The sequence below is a fragment of the Symphalangus syndactylus genome, chromosome 13 (genome assembly GCF_028878055.3).
Source record: "Symphalangus syndactylus isolate Jambi chromosome 13, NHGRI_mSymSyn1-v2.1_pri, whole genome shotgun sequence".
In the NCBI taxonomy this organism is placed as follows: Eukaryota; Metazoa; Chordata; class Mammalia; order Primates; family Hylobatidae; genus Symphalangus; species Symphalangus syndactylus.
The window spans coordinates 42,762,703-42,775,118 of record NC_072435.2 but is presented as its reverse complement, the minus strand read 5'-3'; the positions used below and the strand labels follow the sequence as shown (position 1 = coordinate 42,775,118).

General features: G+C 47.2%; 1 protein-coding gene and 1 long non-coding RNA gene across 4 annotated transcripts in view; both read left to right on the top strand.

Moving 5' to 3' along the window:
- LOC129460809 (uncharacterized) overlaps positions 1–8,335 on the top strand; it is a 137,076-nt gene extending 128,741 nt beyond the window's left edge. The window contains exon 2 of the long non-coding RNA XR_008650311.2: positions 6,908–8,335. This is a non-coding gene — a long non-coding RNA (uncharacterized lncRNA). The remainder of the gene's footprint in view (positions 1–6,907) is intronic.
- SMIM7 (small integral membrane protein 7) overlaps positions 1–11,412 on the top strand; it is a 32,385-nt gene extending 20,973 nt beyond the window's left edge. For 2 of the 3 annotated variants that reach the window (XR_008650310.2, XR_010115322.1), the window contains 2 exons: positions 9,692–9,811; positions 10,426–11,412. The gene's annotated coding sequence lies outside the window, so the exon portion shown is untranslated. The remainder of the gene's footprint in view (positions 1–9,691; positions 9,812–10,425) is intronic. The other variant, XR_010115324.1, reaches the window with a different exon arrangement.
- The last annotated feature ends 1,004 nt before the right edge of the window (positions 11,413–12,416 follow it).

Sequence of the window (12,416 nt, the reverse complement as noted above, 5' to 3'; positions counted from 1 at the left end):
ACCACAGTGTACAGCACCTACCCTGGGAGTGTTCACTTGGAGTTCATGTTGGAACCCATTTTGCTTCCTCCACCATTGCACATTGAAGGAGAACGTATTTTTGCACGGGCTTCTCATTGCCCTTCATGTACATCTGCTCTAGGGCAGGAGTCAGCAAACTACAGCCCAGAGGGCACATCTGGCCCACGGCTCGTTTTCGTAAATAAAGTTTTATTGGAGCCAGGCGTGGTGGCTCACAACCATAATTCCCACACTTTGGGAAGCTGAGCCAGGTGGATCCCTTGAGGTCAGGAGTTCAAGATTAGCCTGACTGCTGTGGCAAAATCGTTTCTGTACTAAAAATACAAAAATTAGCCGGGTGTGGTGCTGCACACTTGTAGTCCAAGCTACTCAGGAGGCTGAGGCAGGAGAATTGCTTGAACATGGGAGGTGGAGGTTGCAGTGAGCCGAGATTTTTCCACTGCACTCCAGCCTGGGCGACAGAGCTAGACTGTCTCCAAAAGAAAAAGTTGTATTGGGACCGGGCGCAGTGGCTCACGCCTGTAATCCTAGCACTTTGGGAGGCCAAGGTGGGTAGATCACCTGAGGTTGGGAGTTCGAGACCAGCCTGACCCAACATGGAGAAATCCTGTCTCTACTAAAAATGCAAAATTAGCCAAGTGTGGTGGCACAGGCCTGTAATCCCAGCTACTAGGGAGGCTGAGGCAGGAGAATCAGTTGAACCTGGGAAGCAGAGGTTGCGATGAACCGAGATCGTGCTATTGCACTCCAGCCTGGGCCACAAGAGTGAAACTCCATCTCAAAAAAAAGTTGTATTAGAATCTGGGCACACCCCTTTGTGTGTATATTACCTACAATTGCTTTAGCAACCTCCATACTACAACTGCAAAGTGGAGTAGTGGCACAGAGACCATATGGCCTGCAGAATGGAAAATGTCACCTATTTGGCCCCTTACCAGAAAAATTAGCCAACTGCTGAGCCAGGGTGTGATGGAGAATCCCAAGGTGTCCCTTCCGTCCCAGAGCCACTCAGGGAATCATCTGTACCCTTGTGGCCTGCATTTTAACAAAGATACACAAACACATTTTTTAAATTTGCTAGAAATCTTCCCTCCCATTTTCAAGTGTGGTGGTTAATTGACCAAAACCCAATTTTCTTTCTCTTTCTTTCTTTCTTTCTTTCTTTCTTTTTCTTTCTTTCTTTCTTTTTTTTTGAGACTCTGTCACCCAGGCTGGAGTGCAGTGGCACGATCTCAGCTCACTGTAGCCTCCGCCTCCCGGGTTCAAGCGATTTTCTTGCCTTGGCCTCCCAAGTAGCTGGGATTACAGGCACCCGCCACCAGGCCTGGATAATGTTGGTATTTTTAGTAGAGATGGGGTTTCTCCATGTTGGCCAGGCTAGTCTCAAACTCCTGACCTCAGGTGATCCGCCCACCTCAGCCTCCCAAAGTTCTGGGATTACAGGCGTGAGCTGCTGCGACTGGCCTCGTTCTCTTGATAGTTAGAGCAAAGACCCCTCTCAGGCTCTCCAAGACTCCTCAGAACAGCAGCAGTGCGATATTGGATAATGAGATCCGCTCTCTGAAGTGGTTAGATTTGAAAAGCCAGCGAAGCTGTCATTAGCAAGGCATTTTCTTTTCATTTCAACCATTTCATTATCTCCTTCTTTACCAAATTTGAGTTTATGAAATATTTGACAAGCCTCCTGATGTTTTCCTGTGTTGATGAAAGACGGATGCTGTTTGTGTAAAAGGAAAAGGCATGCTATAAAAAGAAAAGGATAAAAAGGGCCGGGCAGGGAGGCTCACGCCTGTAATCCCAGAAGTTCGAAACCAGCCTGGCCAACATGGTGAAACCCCATCTCTACTAAAAATACAAAAATTAGCCAGGCGTGGTGGCACGCACCTGTAATCCCAACTACTTGGAAGGCTGAGACGAGATTTGCTTGAACCTGGGAGGCAGAGGTTGCAGTGAGCAGAGATCTTGCTGCTGCTAAAAAACATACAAATTAGCTGAGCATGGTGACGGGTGTCTGTAATCCCGGATACTCAGGAGGCTGAGGCAGGAGAATCTCTTGAACCCAGGAGGCAGAGGTTGTATTGAGCCGAGATCGAGCCGTTGCACTCCAGCCTGAGCAAAAAGAGCGAAACTCCATCTCAAAAAAAAAAAAAAAAAAAAAGATTGCCTGAGACTGGGTAATTTATAAACAAAAGAGGTTTAATTGACTCACAGTTATGCACGGCTGGGGAGACCCCAGGAAACTTATACAATCATGGCGGATGGGGAAACAAACATGTCCTTGTGCCCATGGCGGCAGGAAGGAGAAGAATGAGAGCTGAGTGAAGTGGATGCTCCTTATAAAAATATCAGATCTCGTGAGAACTTACTAGCACTAGAATAGCATGGGGGAACCACCCCATGATTCAGTTACCTCCCCCCAGGTCTCTGCCACCACACATGGGGATTATGGGAACTACAGCTCAAGATGAGATTTGGGTGAGGACACAGGCAAACTATATCAGCTGTCATGCTCATTAGTTTGTTTATCATCCGTGGCTTCTTTAGCACTATAAGGGCAGGATTGAGTCCTTGCAACAGAAACCATTCAGCCTGCAAAGCTGAACCTATTTACTTTCTGACCCTTTATGGAAAAGTTTACTGATCTCTGGACTAGACAGTTTTTTAAAAATGACGTCTTATGGCCAGGCGCAGTGGCTCACGCCTGTAATCCCAGCACTTTGGGAGGCGGAGGTGGGCGGAACACGAGGTCAGGAGATCGAGACCATTCTGGCTAACACAGTGAAACCCCATCTCTACTAAAAATACAAAAAATTAGCTGGGCGAGGTGGTGGGCGCCTGTAATCCCAGCTACTCGGGAGTCTGAGGCAGGAGAATGGCGTGAACCCGGGGAGCAGAGCTTGCAGTGAGCCGAGATCACACCACTGCACTCCAGCCTGGGCGACAGAGCAAGACTCTGTCTCAAAAAAAAAAAAAAAAAAAATATGACATCTTACTATTGGATCCTGTTTCCTGTTCATTGGTGTCTAGTTTACATTGTTATCTTGGCAGTTGGTGGTAAACCTAGGCAAAAGAGTGTGGACTGTGCGAAGGGAATTGTGGAAATTTTAGGGGAAATAAAGCTTTACATCTAATTAGAGTACATTGTGTGCATGAGAAAGAAGGCGGAAAAGATGGTTGCAGCAGAAAGCAAGTTGGAAGTGTGGCTCAGACCTGGGTTCTGTGTCTTGGCCCTTCTGCACCTCCACGTCCTCATCTGTGACATGGGTACAGTGAAGGAGAGAGCCTCGATATGGGCCTACAACCTGCCTGATGCTGGGCAGGCACTCAGTAATCGTCACAGTTTTTATTAATATTGTTGCTTTTATCAAAAGACTTTCTCAGCTGGGTTTTGCAAGGCTTCAGTGAGATGGTGTATTAGTCAGCTAGAGCTGTGTACTAGGCCATCTTGCATTGCTATAAAGAAACGGGTAATTTATAAGAAAAGAGGTTAATGGCCAGGCACGGTGGCTCACGCCTGTAATCCCAGCAGTTTGGGAGGCTGAGGTGGGCAGATCACCTGAGGTTAGGAGTTCAAGGCCAGCCTGGCCAACGTGGTGAAAGCCTGTCTCTACTAAAAAAATTTACAAAAATTAGCCGAGCATGGCGGCGGGCATCTGTAAATCCAGCTACTCAGGAGTCTGAGGCAGGAGAATCACCTGAACCCGGGAGGTGGGGGTTGCAGTGAGCCGAGATCGCGCCATTGCACTCCAGCCTGTGCAACAAGAGTGAAGCTCCGTCTCAAAAAAAAAAAAGAAAAAGAAAAAGAGGTTTAATTGCCTCACAGTTCTTTTGAGACAGAATCTTGCTCTGTCATCCAGGGTGGAGTGCAGTGGCGTGATCTCAGCTCACTGCAACCTCCGCCTCCCGGGTTTAAGTGATTCTTCTGCCTCACCTTCCAGAGTAGCTGGGATTACAGGTGCGTACCCCCACGCCTGGCTAATTTTTGTATTTTTTTTTAGTAGAGTCGGGGTTTCACCATGTTGGCCAGGTTGGTCTTGAACTCCTCACCTCAAGTGATCCACCCACCTCCTCCTCCCAAAGTGCTGGGATTACAGGCGTGAGCCACCGCAACCAGCCTCCCCTTTTGTCAGCTTATCGCCCCACGCTTATGACCTCATTTAACCTTAATTACCTCCAAATGGCCCTATCTCCAAATACAGTCCCCGTTGGAGGTCAGAGCTTCAGCATATGAATTTAGGCATGGGTGGGTGACACAATTCAGTCCATAACAGATGGTCAAAGTCTGACCCATAGTATTCAACAGCTGCTGTTAGTTACTCTCCTTGGCTAGTAGTATGCCTTGAGGCATTAAAGAACAAACACACAAAGCTGGTGTGGTGTAGGAGGCACCCTGAGAAGTTCTATGATGGGGTTTGTCTCCTGGTGCTGCAGACAAAGGCATTTGTGTGTAAGTGAATGGTGGCCTCAGCCATGGTGGGGGGTGTCAGATTTTAACGTCCCCCTAAATCCCCTGGGGGTGTCTTTGTGGAATTCAGATTCTGCCTAACAGGCTGGGGAGGTGCAGGCTAAGGGCCTACATTTCTTTTCTCTTTCTTTTTTTTTTTTTTTTTTGAGACACAATCTCACTTTGTCACCCAGGTGAGGCGATCATGGCTCACTGTAGCCTCCACCTCCCCCAGGCTCAAGTGATCCTCCCACCTTAGCCTCCTGAGACTACAGGCACATACCACCACAGCCGGCTAATGTATTTTTTTGTAGAGATGAGGTTTCACTATGTTGCCCAGGCTGGTCTTGAACTCCTGGGCTCAAGTGATCCTCCTGCCTTGGCCTCCCAAAGTGCTGGGGTTATAGGTGTGAGCCACTGCACCTGGTCAAGGACCTGTGTTCATAAGGAGCTCCCTGGTAATGCTAATACTGCCGGTCCGTGGACCACACTTTTGAGTAATGAGGGCCTGTGTTCAGCAGCACAGTAGCCAGGAGCCACGTGTGGCTGTTTCAGTCTCCGTCTTAGTTAAATAAAACTAGAAAATCCAGTGCCTCAGTGACTGTAATTGCATTGCATCGAGGAAAGTTCTAATTGGGCAGTGCCACATCTTAAAGGACTGAATGATCCACTTTTTCTTTACTTTTAAATTTTCTTTCTTTATATTTTTAAAGACAGGGTCTTGCTCTGTAGCCGAAGCTGGAGTGCAGTGGCACTATCTTAGCTCACTGCAGCCTAAACCTCCTGAGCTCAAGCTGTCCTCCCACGTCAGCCTCCTGAGTAGCTGGGACTATAGGCACATGCCACCACACCCAGCTATTTTTTTATTTTTTGTAGAGATGGGGTCTCACTATGTTGCCCAGGCTGGTCTTGAACTCCCAGGCTCAAGCAGTCCTCCCACCTCAGCCTCCCAAAGTGCCGGGATTACAGGTGTGGGCCCCTCTGCCTGGCCAGCTTTTTCTTTAAAGCCGTATTAGTTTCCTCTTGCCACTGTAAAAAATAACCACAAACTTTGTGGTGTCAAACAAAACAAATTTAGTCTGGCTAGCGTGGTGAGACCTTGTCTCTACTAAAAATACAAAAACTTAGCTGGGTGTGGTGGCGCATGCCTGTAATTCAAGCTACATGGGAAGCTGAGGCAGGAGAATTGCTTGAACCCGGGAGGCAGAGGTTGCAGTGAACCAAGGTCATAACACTGCACTCCAGCCTGGGTGACTCTCAAAAAAAGCAAGACTCAAAAAAAAAAAAAATTCCACAAATTTATTCTTTACAATTCTGGAAGTCAAAAGTACAGAATGGGTCTCTGTAGGCTAGCATCAATGTGTCCGCATAGCTGGTTCCTTCCGGAGGCTCTCGGGTAGAAATTTTCCTCGTCTTCTCCAGCTTTTAGAGGCTGCCCACATCCTTGGTTCACGGCCTCTTCCTCCATCTTCCAGACAACCAGTAGCCTGTCGAGTCTTTCTCATGACACCCTGTCTCCTAATTCTGACTCCTCTACCTCTTTCTTCCCCATTTAAGGATGCTTGTGACTCCATTGGGGCCACCAGGAGAATCCAGCAGTTGATGAGTTATGTTAATTTCACCTGCACCCTTAATTAGCCCTTGCCATGACATATTTACAGGTTCCGGGGATTGGGATGGGGACATTTAGGGGAGTGGGGGCAAGTACTCTGCTAACACAGGGTCAAATTATATCTATATGTGTGTGTGTGTGTGTGTGTGTGTGTGTGTGTGTGTGTGTGTGTGTGTATTTTTTTTTTGAGACAGGGTCTTGCTCTGTTGCCCAGGCTGGATTGCAGTGGTACAATCTCGGCCCATTGCAACCTCTGCCTCCCAGGTTTAAGCGACTCTCCTGCCTCAGCTTCCCGAGTAGCTGGGATTACAGGCGCCTGCCACCAGGCCCAGCTAAATTTTTTGTCGTTCTCTTAGAGATGGAATTTCACCATGTTGGCCAGGCTGGTCTCAAACTCCTGACCTCAAGTGATACGCCTGCCTCAGCCTCCCAAAGTGCTGGGATTACTGGCGTGAGCCACTGCGCCCGGCTACTCTCTTGATGTTGCCTTCTGTGTTGGGGTACAACTCTGCACCTTTGTTTCTGGGAAGCTCCATTGGCTAGGGTGAGTTTGTTGTTTTTTTCCTTCAGGTCCACCCTCCTAGTTGGTTTTGGACATCAGCACCTTGGTCCTTCTCTCCTGTCTGCTCTTTGGGGAAATGGCTTATATTTGGTTCAGAGTATGGGAACCCTGAGCTCTGGGCTGGACATTTTCTTTTTCTTTTTTTTTTTTTTTTTTTTTTTTTTTTTGAGACGGAGTCTCGCTCTGTCGCCCAGGCTGGAGTGCTGTACTGTCTTGTCAGCTCACTGCAACTTCCGCCTCCCAGCCTCCTGAGTAGCTGGGATTACAGGCATACACCACCATGCCTAATTTTTGTTTGTTTGTTTGTTTGTTTTTTAGTAGAGATGGGGTTTTGCCATGTTGGCCAGGCTGGTCTCAAACTCCTGGCCTCAAGTGATCCACCTGCCTCAGCCTCCCAAAGTGCTGGGATTACAGGCATGAGCCACCGTGCCCGGCTATGGGCTGAACTCTTTAGCCAGCCCCAAATCCAGCCACATGACTTTGGCTGGGTCACTCCTTTGAGGCACGAAGACCACATCACTGGTTGCATGCTTGGGTGCCCAGTGGGACAGATATGAGAAGACCCACTCAAGAGTGGTGAGAAAGAAGGCTGGATGGGAACCCAGGTGGGGCAGGTTGTCTGCACTTCGTGGCTATTATGAGCAATGCTGCTATGGACATTTACATGTACACGTCTTGCTGTGAATATGTTTTCAGTTTTCTTGCTTTTTTTTTTTTTTTTTTTTAAGACAGAGTCTCACTCTGTTGCCCAGGCTGGAGTGCAGTGGCATGATCTCGGCTTACTGCAACCTCCACCTCCCGGGTTCAAGAGGTTCTCCTACCTCAGCCTCCCAAATAGCTGAGACTACAGGCGCCCACCACCACACCTCCCTAATTTTTTGTATTTTTAGTACAGAGGGTTTTGCCGTGTTGGCTACACTGGTCTCAAACTCCTGAGCTCAAGTGATCCGCCCACCTCAGCCTTTCAAAGTGCTGGGATTACAGGTGTGAGCCACTGTACGCAGCCATGTTTTCAGTTTTCTTGGGGGAGATTCCTAGGAGTAGAATTGCTGGGCTGTGTGTTAACTTCCAGGTCTCCTTAAAGCTTTAGCCTGGGCTGGGTAGAGCGTGGTTTCCACTGCATTCTCTTAGCCACAGTGAGTTGCAGGTTCATCCCAGCATCAGCGGCGGGCGGGAAGTGGGGATGACACGAGGACCTGAGTGTCCAAAGGGGCTTCATGGAGTCCTCATGTGAAGTCCCCAGCATGGACCCTGACACATCGTAGGTCATCAACAAATGTCACTCCCCATTGTCACTCTGTTTAGTACTAAGAATAATGATATAAAACTGGGACAGTAAGGAAAACACAAACTGTTGAGACCTATATCCAAATCTATTAGTCTGCCTAATAGAAAAGCCACCATCAGGATTTTGGAGATTACAAGCTCACTTTAGATTAGCCGTACAGGAGTCAGTCCTGGAGGCTCCCAGAGATCAGAACAATCCCAGTGCTTGACAGGATGGCTGGGAAACAATACATGTGAATGCCGGAAAATGCGGAACTAATCTAGGAAAAAGTGTAAGAAGAAAATAAACATCATCTGTCATTCTATCAGAGATAACTGCTGTCAATATTTTGGTTTCCTTCCAATATTTTTTCTATGCACTCTGTGCATAAGTATGTATATTTTAATAAAAGTATAATTAAGATCACAATGTATATAGTTTATATGCTGCATTTTATTATTTATTAGGAGCGTTTCTCCATCAATTGTGGGTTCATTTTTGTTGTAAGAGACAGGATCTTGCTCTGTCACCCAGGCCAGAGTGTAGTGGCGCAGTTGTAGCTCACTGCAGCCTCAAACTCCTAGGTTCAACCATCTCAGCCTCCCAGTAGTTAGGACTGCAGGCGTGAGCCACTGTGTCCAGCTCAATACAGGTTTTCTTAGTGACAACATCACACACACACACACACACACACACGCACACACTTAATTTACTTTGGAAGTTTAATTTACAGCAGTGTACAGCTTGGTGAATTTCTTCCTTTTTTTTTTTTTTGAGACAGAGTCTCACTCTGTTGTCTAGGCTAGAGTGTAATGGCGCCATCTCAGCTCACTGCAACCTCTGTCTCCTGGGTTCAAGTGATTCTTCTGCCTCAGCCTCCCGAGCAGCTGGGATTACAGGCGTGCGCCACCTGCCTAGCTAATTTTTGTGTTTTTAGTAGAGACAGAGTTTCATCATGTTGGCCAGGCTGGTCTCGAACTCCTGACCTCAGGTGATCCACCTGCTTCTGCCTCCCAAAGTGCTGGGATTACAGGCGTGAGCTACCGCGCCCGGCCAGCTTGGTGAACTTCTACATGTACATACACCAGTAAGGTCACTACTCACATTGAGGCTTAGATTATTGTAGCACCCACAAGGCTCCCTGTGGCACCTTCTAATTCATAACCTTCCCATTGTGGGGAATTGATATAGTTTATTTACGTATCCCCTATTGCTAGGCACTTACATTGCTTCCAATCTTTCACTCTTACAAATAGTGTTTCAGTGAACTTCCTTGTACATACACATTTGTCTACATCTGATTGCCTCCTTCAGATAAATTTCTAGAAGTTGTGAATTTCAGTATGCTTATACCCACAGGGTCAGAGGGTATGAGCTTATTAAAATGCTCCCAGTTGGCCAGGCGTGGTGGCTCATGCCTGTAATCCCAGCACTTTGGGAGGCTGAGGCAGGTGGATCACCTGAAGTCAGGAGTTCCAGACCAGCCTGATCAACATGATGAAACCGCATCTCTGCTAAAAATACAAAAATTAGCTGGGCATGGTGGCGTGCACCTGTAATTCCAGCTACTCAGGAGGCTGAGGTACGAGAATCACTTGAACCCAAGAGGTAGAGGTGAGCCCAGATGGCACCACTTCACTCCAGCCTGGGCAACAAAGCGAGACTCTGCCTCAAAAAAAAAAAAATGCTCACAGTTAATGACTTTTTTCGTTCCTTGGTGTCCCAGCTGTGTTGTGTTTGTACAGTGCAATTAAAGTATTGTATTTATGAATTCCCCCCAACCAGGTTCCAGGGCTTGGCTTCAGAACTGGACTCTCAGGAACAGGTATCCTTTGTGTATCCCCATCCCTACTTGAAGATGTGATTTAAAAATTGAGTTCTTCTACCTATCTTTGACCTGTCAAGGTTAGTCAAAACCTATTTAAATTGGTTTCACTTTTAGAGTAAACAAGACTTAGTGCAAAGCCGAGCAGAACTATGAAACTCATCTCTAGGTACTTCTGAGATAACTGATACGGTTGAATGAGTTCATATATGAGAAAGGGTTTTAAAAGTTTCTGCCAGCGGCCCGACGCGGTGGCTCATGCCTGTAATCCCAGCACTTTGGGAGGCTAAGGCGGGTGGATCACGAGGTCAGGAGTTCGAGACCATCCTGGCCAACATGGTGAAACCCCGTCTCTACTAAAAATACAAAAATTAGCTGGGTGTGGTGGCACCCGCCTGTAGTCCCAGCTACTCGGAAGGCTGAGGCAGGAGAATCGCTTGAACCCAAAAGACGGAGATGGCAGTGAGCCAAGATCATGCCACTGCACTCCAGCCTGGCAACAGAGTGAGACTCTGTCTCAAAAAAAAAAAAAAAAAAAAAATTCCGCCAGCCTGTTGAACCCAAAGCAAACATAGGGGTCAAAGCAGGGTGGTTGTTTTTGTCACACTGGCTTTTTCTGTTAATCCCTGGAGCCCTCACATCCCTTATTAGGGTAAGTTTAGTAACCCTGTGCTTTAAATGGCCTGTCTCTCAGGGGCTTGCTTCTGACATGTCTGATGAGCGCATTCCTGCTGTTGCTCCTGGCTATTACAAGGTGTCGCTGTGGAAGACTGTTCCTGTACAGCTGTGTGAACCTGCCTCGTCACGGCTTCCTCTGCAGTGCTCTTGAATATCCCAGTTTCTGCTTAGCCCACAGTAGTGAGTCCAGGGAGAAGCATCCTTCTACTCCCTCACTGTCCAGGTTGGCTGAAGATGCTCTGCACTTGACCTCCTGACACTAACTTCCTTGCCTTTTCCCATGGCAAGAGCAAGTCATGGACTCTGAGCTACTTCCTCTCCCTTTCTTCTATTTATTTTATTTTATTTTATTTTCATGATGGAGTCTTGCTCTGTCACACAGGCTGGAGTGCGGTGGTGTGATCTTGGCTCACTGCAACCTCTGCCTCCCAGGTTCATGCAGTTCTCCTGCCTCTGCCTCCCAAGGAGCTGGGAATACAGGTGCGCACCATCATGCCTGGCTAATTTTTGTATTCTTAGTAGAGGTGGAGTTTCACCATGTTGGCCAGGCTGGTCTCTCAACTCCTTACCTCAAATGATCCACTCACCTCGGCCTCCCAAAGTGCTGGGATGATAGGTGTGAGCCACTGCACCCAGCCCTTCTTCTCCCTTTCTCTTTGGGGTTCCCCTCACTAACAGGTGAGGCAGCTTTTTCAAGGGCATTCCAAGCACAAAAGACCTTGTTGTATCTAAATACTATAAGGGACCTGTCATTGAGGAGGAACCATCACAGCAAGAGGAATTATCTCATGCCACATCTTTGCATAACTGACAGGATCCCTGGCAAGGATGTCTCAATGCAGAAAGTTGGCTAAGTGAACTGCAGTATCTACCTTGGACCTAAAAGAACTTGCTAATGTTTTCAAGACTACTATTCAGTGGCTGGCTGATTTAATCTTTGCATTTACAAAAGCACCCTTTTACGTATATTAAATGTGGAATAAAAATATCCGTGTTTTGTGTATCCTGATGTATATAGTATTATATTTTATGAAGTATTTCATTCATTCCAGAAATAGCTCTTGAGACCCATGGTGTACCAGATCTGTAGAAACTGAAATGCATTCATATGTCTGGGGGGTGTGTAATGCCACCGTGTATTTGATGAAACTTTCATTGACTTACTCCACAAATATTATTTTTTCTATCTACTGGGGATACCAAAAAGAGCCAGTGCCCTTGAGGAACTAAGTCATGTCAGTGCTTCTTAGTTTTTAAAAAATTGGTAAGTTGAGTACTTTCCAGATGTTTATTTTTCAAGACAGTCTTGCTCTGTCACCCAGGTTGGAGTACCGTGGCATGATCTCAGCTCACTGCAGCCTCTGCCTTCTGGGTTTAAACAATTCTCGTGCCTCAGCCTTTTGAGTAGCTGGGATTACAGGTGTGTGCCACCATGCCCGGCTAATTTTTGTCTTTTCAGTAGAGAAGGGGTTTCACCATTTTGGCCACGCAGGTCTCAAACTCCTGACCACAAGTGATCTGCCCACCTTGGCTTCCCAAAGTGCTGGGATTACAGGCATGAGCTACCAGGCATGAGCCACCGTGGCTGGCCCCATTTTGTTTGTTTGAGACAGAGTCTGTTGCCCAGGCCAGAGTGCAATGGTGCGAACTTGGCTCACTGCAACCTGCACCTCCCGGGTTCAAGCAATTCTCTTGCCTCAGCCCCCTCTAGTAGCCAGGATTACAGGTGTGTGCCACCATGCCAGGCTAATTTTTGTATTTTTAGTAGAGATGGGGTTTCACCATGTTGGCCAGGCTAGTCTCGAACTCCTGAGCTCAAGTGATCGCCTGCCTCTGCCTGCTGAAGTGCTGGGATTAGAGGCTTGAGCCACCACGTCCAGCCCAAATGTTTCTTAAAATAATCTGACCCGTGCAAAATAAATTGCCTCTTATGTAATCCTTTATTTAAAAAAAAAAAAACTGTACATCCGAGTTAGAAATTAAGAGAGGCAAGATCAGAATATGCCT